This window comes from Sturnira hondurensis, unplaced genomic scaffold (genome assembly GCF_014824575.4).
Source record: "Sturnira hondurensis isolate 20B ecotype Veracruz unplaced genomic scaffold, ASM1482457v3 Scaffold0000648, whole genome shotgun sequence".
Lineage (NCBI taxonomy): Eukaryota > Metazoa > Chordata > Mammalia > Chiroptera > Phyllostomidae > Sturnira > Sturnira hondurensis.
In genome coordinates, this window is record NW_028073279.1 from 11,163,909 (window position 1) to 11,176,500 (window position 12,592).

The 12,592-nt window shown below is 39.6% G+C and overlaps 1 pseudogene; it reads right to left on the bottom strand.

The window, feature by feature from the left end:
- Nucleotides 1-11,945: 11,945 nt before the first annotated feature.
- Nucleotides 11,946-12,274, bottom strand: LOC118985478 (60S ribosomal protein L36a-like; annotated as a pseudogene).
- Nucleotides 12,275-12,592: the final 318 nt, after the last annotated feature.

Genomic DNA, 12,592 nt, shown 5'->3' on the forward strand with positions numbered 1-12,592 from the left:
CTATTTGTTGGTCTATGAAAATATATTAAAATATTAAAACCAGATATGATTCTGATTTGGGGGTCAAAACATTTGTCTAGAAACGTCCAACCTATGTATACAAAGGTTCAAAACCTTTCTGAAACATTCGATTATTGTTCTGCATCTTTCATTACCCTCCTGCTCATCGTTAGCCACTCTCTTTGCTCTAGCATGTCCTTCCCAACCCATCCAGACGGGGCTAATGCCTACTACGTGCTCTAAGCCCCTCTATGTACACTTCTGTCACTTGTACTTACCTCTTCGTATTGAAATTATCTGTTCATGATCTGTCTCTTTGGCTAACCCATAAGCTTTTATACTGAAATCTTCCAGAAAGCCCAAATGAGACTGAGTTTCCCTATTTCAAGTGTCCATGAGTCCCTATAGTTTTTTTTTAGAACACTTAAGGGTGTGATTATTTTTGTAACAGGGATGGTAATTACCACTCCCCAATACTACATAAATAATCATTAGGGCTGAAGCTTTCCCTTACATACCACTATCACTTTCCTTACTGCATTCTCTTTATTTTCAAAATAATAATTTGAAAACACAAAAAGAATGTTAGGTGTTTCTTGCTCCTTTGTTAAAACAATAGTTGACTTTTGTGCAGAGATTTAAAAGCCAAATGATACTATGAGACTTATAATTTTATTGTCATACCACCCTGAACGTGCCCCATCTTGTCTGATCTTGAAAGCTGAGCAGGGTCGGGCCTGGTTAGTACTTGGATGGAAGACATAATTTTTAAAAAGCAGTAACTGTTCTTCCTTTTCAATCTCCAATTCTCACTTCTGAAGAGCAACATATTTTTCATTATATTAGCTGAATATTCTTCTGGCACTTGCCTCCATTTTCCTAAATAACATTCTTATATTGCTGCTATTTCAAGATCTCTCAGTTTTGCATCTTTTGGCTTCCTGCCATGGAGGATGAAGACTAAGCCTCTTTACAATACAGCCTGCTCCACCTCCCATCACACACATTTACATACATGCTTTTCCTCCTCCATTTTCCCCTGTATGATTACTTTTCTGTAACTTTTGACTAACTCAACCCGATCATATAGCATATAATAATTACACTTGCTTTCTTGCACAATCTTTTGTTTCTCCTGGAATTAACAATTGTGTTTATTGTTTACTTAGTTTTCTGTATGAGTAATTTACCCCCAAACATTCCTCCAGAATTATAGATTTCTTCTCATAATGTTCAACTACATTTGATTGTTTTTTAATTGTATTCGTTTTGTGGCAACATCCCTGGTGGAGCCCTCTGTTCCTTTGCCCCAAATCAATGCATTGTTCTCTAGAAATGTGCAAATATCTCTCTGGAGTCTCTTTCATACTCATCCTGGGGAGTCCCTTTCTCTCCCTGTGTTGGATCCCCTGTTTTCTGAATTCTGCACCTTTCTTCCTTATTTTGCATCCTTGCTTTATGGAGCACATACTCCAGTAATTCCTGAGAAGGGGTAAGTGTTAAGTACAGTCTTTAAAAACATGGATATCTGAAAATGTCTTTATTCTAGCCTCATGCTTGAATGAAAGTTTGACTGAATAAAGAAGTCTAGGTTGAAACTATTTTCCTTGGATTTCCCAAAACATTGATTGCTCCATTGTCTTCTTGCATAGAGCATTGCCAGAAGAGTCATATCCTTCCAAGTTCAAGCTCTTTGTTTGTGGCCTCTTTTTTCTCTTTGGAACTTCTTTTTACTCTAATTTTTTTAATTGATTCGAGGGGGAGTGAAGAGAGAGAGAGAGGGAGATCAATCCGTTGTTCTACTTATTTATGCTTTTACTGATGGCTTCTTGTACGTGCCCTGACCAGGAATCAAATCTACAACCTTGTTGTATCTGGACTATGCTCTAACCAACAGAACTATCCTGCCAGGGCCCGGAACTTCTTTTTATTCTAATAAATAAAACTTATGTGGTGCTTTGGTGTGGATCTTTCAAAATCTCTCACACTAGCATTTAGTGGGCTTTCTTACTCTGGAAAGTGATATCTTTCCATTCTGGAAAAATTTCTTGAATATTACTTTGAGAATCTTTCCTGTTTTCTCTCTTCTTTTTTTCTGAAACCCTTATTATTTAGATGTAAAATGGTCTTGAATTTTCTTTTCCATTTTCCATGTCTTTTACATTTTCATTATTATTTTTTAGTTCTACTTTCTCAGAGATGTCCTCCAATTTTACATTTCAATTCCTGAGCTTTTAGGGATTTCACCGCCTGAATCATCTTATTATTACAGATGGTCCTCAACTTACAATGTTTTAACTTATGATTTTTGGACTTTACAGTGGTGTGAAAGCAATACACATTTGGTAGAAACTGTACTTTGAATCTTGAATTTTGATCTTTTCCCTGGCTAACAATGCTCTCTATTGTGATGCTAGGCAGTGACAATAAGATTTCACCCAACTGTAGGCTAATACAAGTTTTTTGAGCACATTTAAGGCGGGCTAGGCTAAGCTTTGATGTTCAGTAGGTTAGGTGTATGACATAAATGTATTTTCAACTTCCAATGGGTTTATCAGTACGTAAACCCACCACAAGTTGAGAAGCATCTTTAACTTTCCCCTCTGCAAGGTTAGCTTTGAGCTTTCTCTGCACTAGCATATTAGTTCTCACTTACTGGGACTTCAGGATAAATCCATAGTGAATGCTTGTGTTCAATCTATCACATCCAATCAGGATCTTTCATTTATTTCCCACTGTATTGGTCATATTTCTCAAGGCAACATGGATCTCTCCGAGTTACAGGGGAAAGATTAAATGCAAGAGAGTGGGAAAATGTGCAAATACTACTATTTCAAGATATCTTACAAAGTTTCCAATGGTACTGAAGCCAGCTCATACTGGTTCACAAAAAGTAAATAATTTTATTTTCTGGAATTTTGTGACAAGTTGTTAAACAACCATTACTTAAAATTAAATTAAATAAACTTACAATGTTTAATATAGCTTACAACTTACAATGAAATAAATTGTTAAATACAAAAATAATACTCAGCCCTGGCTGGTGTAGCTCAGTGGATTGAGCACGGGCCTGTGAACCAGAGGATCGAGGTTCATTTCCCAGTCAGGGCACATTGCCTGGGTTGCAGGCCAGTTCCCTGCAGGCCAACTCCCAGCAGGGGACACACAAAAAGGCAACCATACATTGATGTTTCTCTCCCTCTCCTTCCCCTCTGAAGATAAATAAATAAATAAATAAATAATAAAGTCTTTTTAAAATAAAAAAAAAATACTCAAAACTCATCCCTTAATTATTTTAGTGAAATATTATATAATATGCTATATATTTCTTTCCAACTTTGTGTTTAATGAAATTATATTAGTAGCTTAAAGTGGCCATAGTGGGAGTATTTGTAACAGAAATATGTAGTATTTAAAACTACAAACAACAGATTGTTCCCAGTTTTTTTTATTGCCTAGATTTAAGAAACTCATGGAGAAAAATATTAATAATGCCAATTAAACTTAAAAATGTGTTGTGTCTGTAGCAGTTAAGATGTGACTATTACAAAAAATTGAGGATATATTCTTCCAGGATTGAAAAACTATTACCTCAGTGATCCAAGAAATCACTCAGGCACTGACAAAAAGGTGAAATTCTCACAATCTTCTTTTTTGCTCAGTTACTTCATACTCTTTAACTTATACAAAAATATCAACCAATTTCTGGTTGGAGTCACATTCCTTTGTCAGTTGGAGCCATAGGTTTGGCATACGTAAGAACCCTGCAAAAATCAATGACATCCTTCTATGAGAATCAAGAGGCTATAATGATTTTATAATAAAGCATATATTATCATTTGTAAATTGTGTGCTACACATCCTTTCCATTAGGAAAATTTTATATATACACACATACATTTCTTAATCTATTTTTTAGGGAGCTAGTTCTTAAACATTTAATACTGTCTATAACTTTTCTTATACTGTGAATTCCATGAGGGCAGTAACGGTTTTTGTTTGATTCCCCAGGCCTTGCCTAGTTTCCATCACCTAGTACAGGTACTCCGTAAACATTTATTGAATGAGTTAATAAAAGCACAGGGACCTTGCCTTATTCATTTTTACGTCCAAAAACTAGCACAGTGTCTGACATGAATTAGGTCCTGAAAAATAATGTTTCCTGACCTGAATTGAACTTGAGTCATATTCTTCTAATTCTGAAACAATCCCATGATAATCAAACATATCATGAAAAAGAGTGAGATGAAGTATTTTTTTCAGGTACAAGGCTTGTTTTCATGGTTGCTTGGTAAGTCACTTGCCATAGAAAGTCCAAGGTGAAAGCCAGATCTCCTGATCCCTAAAACAGTGCCCCATTCATTAGACTCCCTATTTTTCAGAGGCACCTGTATTCTCTAACACCAATGTTGGACAGCAGAGCAACTTTCTTGCTTGGTGGCTACAAGATTTTTGCTTAAGATAAATGACAATACACAGGACAGATCAAACAATGATGTTTATCATTTCATAAGCCCACACAGTGTTCCTTATAAAACCATGCTATATGCTCTGGCTGGTGTGGCTCAGTGGACTGGGTGCCAACCTGTGAAGTGAAAGGTCACTGGTTTGATTCCCAGTCAGGGCACATGCCTGGGTTGCAGGCCAGATCCCCAGTTGAGAGACATGTGAGAGGCAACCGATTGATGTATATCTCTTGATGTTTTTCTCCATCTCTTTCTCCCTTCCTTCCCCTCTCTCTGGAAATAAATAAATATTTTTTTAAAGTGCTACAAATCCAGTAGCTTGGTTTCTCTTGACAATGCAATAAGGTAGGAATCGTCCTTACATTACAAATGAAGACACTGAGATTGAGAGAGGCTGACGAACTTGCCTAAAGCTTGCACATGCTAGGGAGTGATACTGGAATTTCAGGCAGTTCTGACTGAAGAAAAATCCCCATGTATTTCAAGTAGACAGTGCGTCTTAAACATCAGCTGTCCACACACCATTGCTCCTGTACTACTTTCAGGACCTGGCGGTGCTGTTTGTACTATCATTTACTTCATATTTATCTGGGACTTTTTGTTATTATTCAGCCTACTCTGAAACAATAATACCCATGAAATTATGAGTTTATGTGTTATATTCTTCTAATACATATTAAAATGAATACATCATTATTAAAACAAAAGTTGCCTGTTTACCAACTAAAATGACATGAAGTAATATCAGGCATATATACACTTTCCTGAAGCAACACTGCTTCTTGCAATGCTGCAGATTCAACCTGTACGGGGGTGGGAGGAAGAGTGATGGCCATAGTTTTGGGGTTTTTTTTCCATTTCCATCCTAAAATAAAAGAAAATAAGTTAATCTATTTTACTTAGAGGCAGCCTGACTAATACATCCTGAGCAAATTCCCACTGCACAGCATAAGAAGGCTTATAAAGCCTTCTCCTAGGGGCATTGAACCCTTCCAAGCAAATGAATTGGAATTAAGCTTGGCAAAGATTATTAAATGCCACCAGTGTTAGACAATTGAAGGTTTCTGCAACAAAAACAGAATTCAAGAAAAATAAAAACCAAATTGTTGGAAAGTACCTACAGTGAGAGTCGCACAGGATTCAAAAATGTAAGAAAAGCTTCCAGGCATTCGCGCTGCCCAGCTGGAGTTGATCAAATTGTTTCTGTTCTTTCCTGTAAGTATGTTGGAGGAGGATGGAGTTGGATTGTCTTTCTCGGCTTTTGAGTGGGAGGTACAATACAGCACTGTCAAGAGATAGTGGTGAAAGAAAAAAGGAAAAGCTGATTTTTATGAACTGTTCAAAAACTAAATTCATATCTCTGTGGCGGAGCCCAGATTTGGTTAAGCAGATAATTTGGAGTGTTGCCCAATGTATGTCAAAAGGAAAAAATTCAAAAAGCACCCCAAATCACAAGAGCCAAGATCATAGCAGTAAATAGTATAGATTGTTTTAGAGCTTGTGAAATATAAATGTTTGCATTGGTTCAGTTTTAATATATTTTATTTATGGTACCTGTCAGTCCCTCCACAATATGATTTCTACCAGTTAATCAGTCCTCTCCTTACCTCAAACGTATTTGGGTCCTATGCCCGATACCAAGTCGAGCCCAGGCCCAGGGTCACTGCCGCCAGAATTTCCCTTACCACTGGACCTAAGTAGGTCATAACTTACTGATCTTACTACTGCCGACCTTTCTTTTTCTACAAAGAAAAATCCCCTGCAGAATTTAGAGCTAGGAGGAGTAAGCATTGTTTTTCTTAAGGAAGCAGAATCTTTCACAATAATGAGAACTTCAAAAGTGAGTGTGTATTTTCAACTTGCCCTGATTGACTGCTTGGCTACCAACGTACACGACAAACCAAATGACTTTCAGTGGCTGTAGAATCACAACAAGAAAATGAGATATAATTCCCCCCCCTTTCTTGTTGGGGGAGGGACTGTGGGTGTGGGAGAAGGGAGGGTAGTCTGAATTCTGTTTGGTAAGGTCTAGGCTTCCTACATCTAGTTAGAGGATGTTACTTTTGGAATCTAGGTTCTTGGAGATTTGTTGGATTGGCCTAAAGGGGAATCACTTCTGGTTTTGAAAGGGGCTGAGGGTTGGAGCAGCAGTGGATTATTCAGGGTGGGTGGATGGGCAATGCTAGGCCCTCTAGTTGTGGGGCTCTGCACTCTGCCTCATCACGGTGGCCCGGGAGTCATAGACATTTTGATTGGCAAAGGCTTTGTGTGTATCTGGGGACTGAACATTAAGCTGTAAATTTCTCTCTGTAGTGAAGGTCTTAATTGCCAAATTTGGCACAGAGGGAGTAGATAATATCTTCGGCAGAAGCACCCACTTTTAACCAGACTATATAGATTAGAACAATATGGGCTTCAGCAACAAATCAATGGAGTGAGAACTCTACACACCTATTCCTTCCATCAGTTTTCCTTAATTATGTAAACCTTAAGGTTCTTATGAAGAATGGGGTAGGACTTTATAAAAATGACGATAGTTGAATTACCAACCCTGATAAGTGAGATCCCAAAGGATTTCATTTAATCAAGAAAAAATAATAAGTGCCCTGGCTGGTGTAGCTCAGTGGATTGAGCGCGGGCCTGCGAACCAGAGGATCGTGGTTCGATTCCCAGTCAGGGCACATGCCTGGGTTGCAGGCTGGTCCCCTGCAGGCCAACTCCCAGCAGGGGATGCATGAAAGGCAACCATACATTGATGTTTCTCTCCCTCTCTCCTTCCCCTCTAAAGATAAATAAATAAATGAAATCTTTAAAAAAAAAGAGAGAGATTTCTTAAAAAAAAAAAGAAAAGAAAAAATAAGAAGTCCTGGCCAGGTGGTTTGGTTGGCTGGAGCACCATCCTGTGGACGGAAATGTTGCGGGCTCAATCCCCTCGGGGCACATACAGGAGGCAACTGACTGGTGTTTCTCTCTCTCTCTCTCCCCTTTCCTCTCTCTCTAAAATCAATTTAAAACATATCCTCAGGTAAGGATTGAGAAAATAAAATAAAATAAGAAAAATATTGAAATGTGATATTTCCTACACTTTAGTTGTATTGGTTATGTAACCCCATGTAATAATATTACCACAAACTGAGTGGCTTAAAACATTGCTCGGTTACTATCTCATAGTTTCTCCAGGCCACACTTAGAGATCATAGTATGGGAATACTATGGGCATACTATGGGCATAGTATGATCTCTGAGCATAGTATGATCTCTGAGCATAGTATGCTCAGAGATCATAGCTTAGCTCAGTTCTCAGGTCCAGGACCTCTCACGAGCTGTGATCAGGAGTCAGCTAGGGCTGATCTCTCATCTGAGGTTTGACTGGAGAAGAGTCTTCTTCCAAGTTCACATCATTCAGTTCCTTGTAGGTTGTTAAACCGAGGCCTCAGTGCCTCTCACTGTTGTCTTCAGTTCCTTGCCTCAGAGACATTTCCTTGTGGTGATTTACTTCATCAAAGCCGTCAAGTGAGAAACTCACTAGGGAGAATCTAGCAAGATCAAAGTTACAATCCTATCTATGTAATGCAGAAGAAGCTGCTATAAGAAAAGCCCTCTGCCCTCCACCTACTTGCCTGAAAGCAGGTTGTAAATTTGTAAAAATATTTGCCCTTCTCTCTCTACCAAGAAGAGCAAAAGTTAATTACTAGAGACAACTCTAGTCCCCTATTAGCCCAGAGGCAGCAGAGAAACCTATACAGCAAACTTTACCAAGTAGCCCTTATCTTCTATTAGCGCCCCCACCCCCCGCCCGGTGTGCTGGCCTTCTCACAATTTGCAACCCCGGGAATTCAAAGCCCTTTATCTCTGTCTTGTCACTTTTCTAAAAGTGTGTTGTTCTTTTGTTAAGATGCTATATAAGCCCAGGTTCTAATCACCAATTTGAGTTATTCACCTCTAGCTCCCATGTATTTGCATGATGCACATGCCAATAAGCTTCTGCTTGTTTTTTCTTGTTAAACTGTCTTTTGTCTGTCTAATTTATAGAGTGTTAGCTACTGAACTAAAGAGGAATAAAGGGAAAAATTAATTTCTTTCCTTCCCTACATCGCTCAGCAACTACTTGGAATTGATGAGACATTACTCCCACTTTTCAGATGAGGAAAGCGGTGCAGAAGAAAGAAGTTATCCAAAGTGACACTGTTAAGTTTGTAATAGAACTATTATTTGTACCCAGGTCTGTGTCATCTCCAGCCTGTGTCCTTGGTTCCTATTGCCTTCTTCATTAGAAAAATAATAGTAATTGCTAGGGTGATTGGTGACACCAGCTGTGAAAGAATTCACAAAGAGAAGAAAGTGTAGAGAGTAAAATTGTTATTCGCTCTTCAGGAAAGGATAGGGGCATGGTGTGGAGAGATATACCAGCACCAAGGGGTGGGGGATTTAGCCTTTATTAGGTTGTCATTGGATTAAAAATGGGGGGTGGGGTTGCTGTTACATGACCCCTGGCTGTTGGGCCATTGTACAGGAGGCTGCAGTGTGTTTCAATGTTATCTTTCACCTTTGGCTCCAGGAAGTGGTTAGTTCTGTTCTTGCTTTACAGTGATTTCCAGTCCTGGGGACATAAACTCAGAAGAGCGAAATGGCCGTCATGTTTAACAAGGTCATAGGCCCGCTAGGCAAATGGTGCCACCACAGCAAATGGGGCCGACTTTATGCTTTCAGTAATAATAATCAGTTACTACCTTCTTAATAGATAATATTTTCCCAGGGTGTGAATACAGTTTTCCTCAGCTGGCAAAATAATTCATTCAAAATGGTTTCTTGGAAAATACCGTGACGTTGTGAAAGCTCATCCTGGCTGGTCTCCCACTTCAGGTTGGGCTTGTCTGTGTTTCCTCTGGGGACCTGCCCTGGCATTCCTCTCTGAGGGGTACTCTGGGTCGGGGGAGTCTTCCTACTGCCCCTCACCTGCCTCTGCCTACCCATAAGAGTGGCCTGTGTCCAAGGGTGGAGTCTTCCCTGGCCACAAAATGGAACAACTATTTTCTTTTCCCATTCTTCCCACACTCGTTTCCTTCTGGTCTTCATAAGTGGCCCTTCCCACCCGTGAATATCCAAATTACAGTGTACTGTAGAGAAAACTCTCTGCCCCTCTGAAAACTTCCTTTCCTTGTGGCAGACCTCTGACTGCTATATTCACATTCTGCTGTAGATGGTTATCACTGTTTGAGGTCTCACAGCTGACTCCATTGACTGAAAACAGCACACGGAAGCCAAGATTCTGACCTACAAAAACATTTCCTCAATAGCCTGATATGAAACAAAGACAATCCCACTGAGGCCTTTGACCCAGGCTGCACGAGCCCCTGGAAGTTAATTGTTCGGTGATTTCCTGTACTTGAGGAACAAATGCTTCCTTTTCCAACAATAGACTCACTAAAGCCTCAGTCAATGCAATGAAATGAGGGACTGGAAGAGTAGCCTGTATCCAAATAACACTGAGTGGTAATTTAGACCGTGATGTTTGCAGGATCATAAAAGGGAACTACAAGCCCACACAGTGTGAGAATTCTTGATTATAGTTCTGAATATTTCCAGAGGCCCTCCTATCAATGACTTTTTGATTGTTTTGCTCCCTGTGGAAATCAGAACCTCTTGCTTACAAAGGAGAAAGAAGTGGGTGTGACTAGTATGCAAACATAAGCTACCAAGGAGACCAAACTCCGAAGCATGAAACAAGAACCTTTATGAATTGGATTTTTATTAACCAAACAGCTTTTCCTTTTGTCTTGTCTTGACAAAGGTGGTTTCCTTGGCCAAACTTTAGTGACTCCTCTTAGCCCTCCTGTCAACTAGGCCTTTACCTTGCTTGGACTTCAGTGTCTGCCTTTGTGGGCCCATGTTGCCCGGTTTTAAAAGGAATCATGCCAAGTCACTTTAGAGAGACTCCCTCACCCTTAATATCTGGTCAAATGTCTCATCTGCCACCATCTCCCCAGTGGTACCGGATCACCCTGGCCTACAGTCAGCAAGGATTTTCTCTTTACTGACTGACACCACCACCCACCTCCAACCCTCTCCCCACCCCATCCTGTTTCTTTCCCATAAATTGTCACTTCTTCATATAGTATGGATGAAGACTAACTAGAACTTTAAGCAAACGTAATCAGTAGAAGCACCTAGGGGAGGCGCTGGGACTTATGGAAGTTTTCACACACTCTGTGTAATTGTGAAAGCCCTACAGGTCTATGTTTATAATAAAGCTTTATGGTTTTAACTTTCCCTCCTCTTAACTTCCTTTTCCCTTCTATAAATAGCCCTTCCTCTTGGCCAGAGTGTGCATGTGGCTTGCAGAGCCTACATGCACTGGGTAGTAACCATTTCTGTTTCCCAAATAAATCCTTTTTGGTGACCCAGTCGACATTTTTTCAGTCTATGCTGAGGTCTCATTCCCTCTGTTGTAATAGTTTCTAAATAAAATATTTTTATGCCACTTTGCTGACCAGCTCTGTTTTTGCTTTGATAACAACTTTTGAGGTCCTGTGTTCTAGTCACACTGAATTATCCCCCACTTCTGAGAACATGTCTTGCTTTTCCACTTCACCCTGCCTCCTAACCTGCTTGAGAATGTCCTTGTTTCACTTTGCTGCCTGGTTGGCTCCTAGTCATTCTTTAAGGCCAAGCTCACATCATGTACTAACCAAGACCCCTCCTTCCCATTTCTAAAATCACTACCAGCGCTCAGACCCTCAAAATTTCTTGGCTGGATGGTTGCCAACAACTTACATTCACCAGGTCCCTATTGTTGAGCCCCTTGGAATCTATTTTCCACCCACCAGCCAGAGCAATTTATTTAAAATACAAATTTGGTCATCTTATCTTTCACTTGAATTCTTAAAGTCTTTCCATCAGCTACAGAGCCCAGACTCATTAACATGGAATGTGAAGGTGATTCTGGAGCCTCCTCCTGCTTATGTCTCTGCCCCTTCACCTTTCACCCCTTCCTTCCTGCTACTTTTCCCTCTATAAGATGAAATTGCATGAGGCTCCCTCTAATGCCCATTCTCTGCCCCTCTTCACTACCACACTATTTCTGTTTTATATCTTTGCTTAAAGTGGCCTTCAAGAAATCTTCCCTAACTGCCTCTTTTCAAATATATAGGAATATAATATATACGTGTAGGATAATGTATATTCCTAAATGTATATGTTACAGAAATGTTCTCTCTCTCTACGAATGTGTATAATATCCATTTATACACCACCATTTCTGTGTTTAATGTGTTGTTTTACATTTATTAACTTTCCTCTGTTCCCAACAAGATAATCTCAGTCTAAGGGCATGGACTAGGTTTCCTCAGTATCTAACCTACTGTATAGTACAATGTAACCTCAATAAAATGTGTAAGTGAAAAAATAAAAGGAATGCTAGAAGTTCCTTTTTTAATAGAACCTGAGGGTTTTATTGTTTTCTTAATAAAAATATGAGGCTTAGAACTGGATCACTTGGCCCTTTTTCTGTTTGTATCCTCCTAATTCAAAATGCTTGCATCTCTTAATAGCCAGCATTCTCTTAGGTCAACCAACACATTCAAGCCTCAGCACAATTTTTTTTATAGTTTTAACCTGTTTGTTCAAAATCGGCTTAGTCTGCCCACCATAGCCACTCTGCGTCCTGTCCTAATGCCGCTTTCCCTGTGCACACAGAGCATCCTGCCCTTCTTGTACTCTGTCACTTTGTGGGGTTGGTGTCTGTCACATTTCTTACAGAAAGTCTGGTGGGTTTTAGGAACACATGTTGGCGGGAGTGTTATCAGCATGGAAAGAGCTAGAAGTACCCTTATTTTAAAAGTATTTTCTGTACATAAATATTTCAGTAACTGGAAATTTATTTGAGTTATTAAGCTCCTCTTTTTAATTGCCAACTCTCCAAGAAAGAAACCATCAGTCACTCATACTTGAGTATGAATTCAAGCTGCTGATTACCTGGCTCACACCAGTAGGAGTTGAGAGGCTAAGTGGAATAGAGTGGTATACTTTTGTCGCTCTTATTGGTTGCACAGCACCTTTGAATACTCTTCTTGTATTTGGTGATTCATCTACCCAATTGAATAGAAGCCAAGCCTTATGTTCTCAAC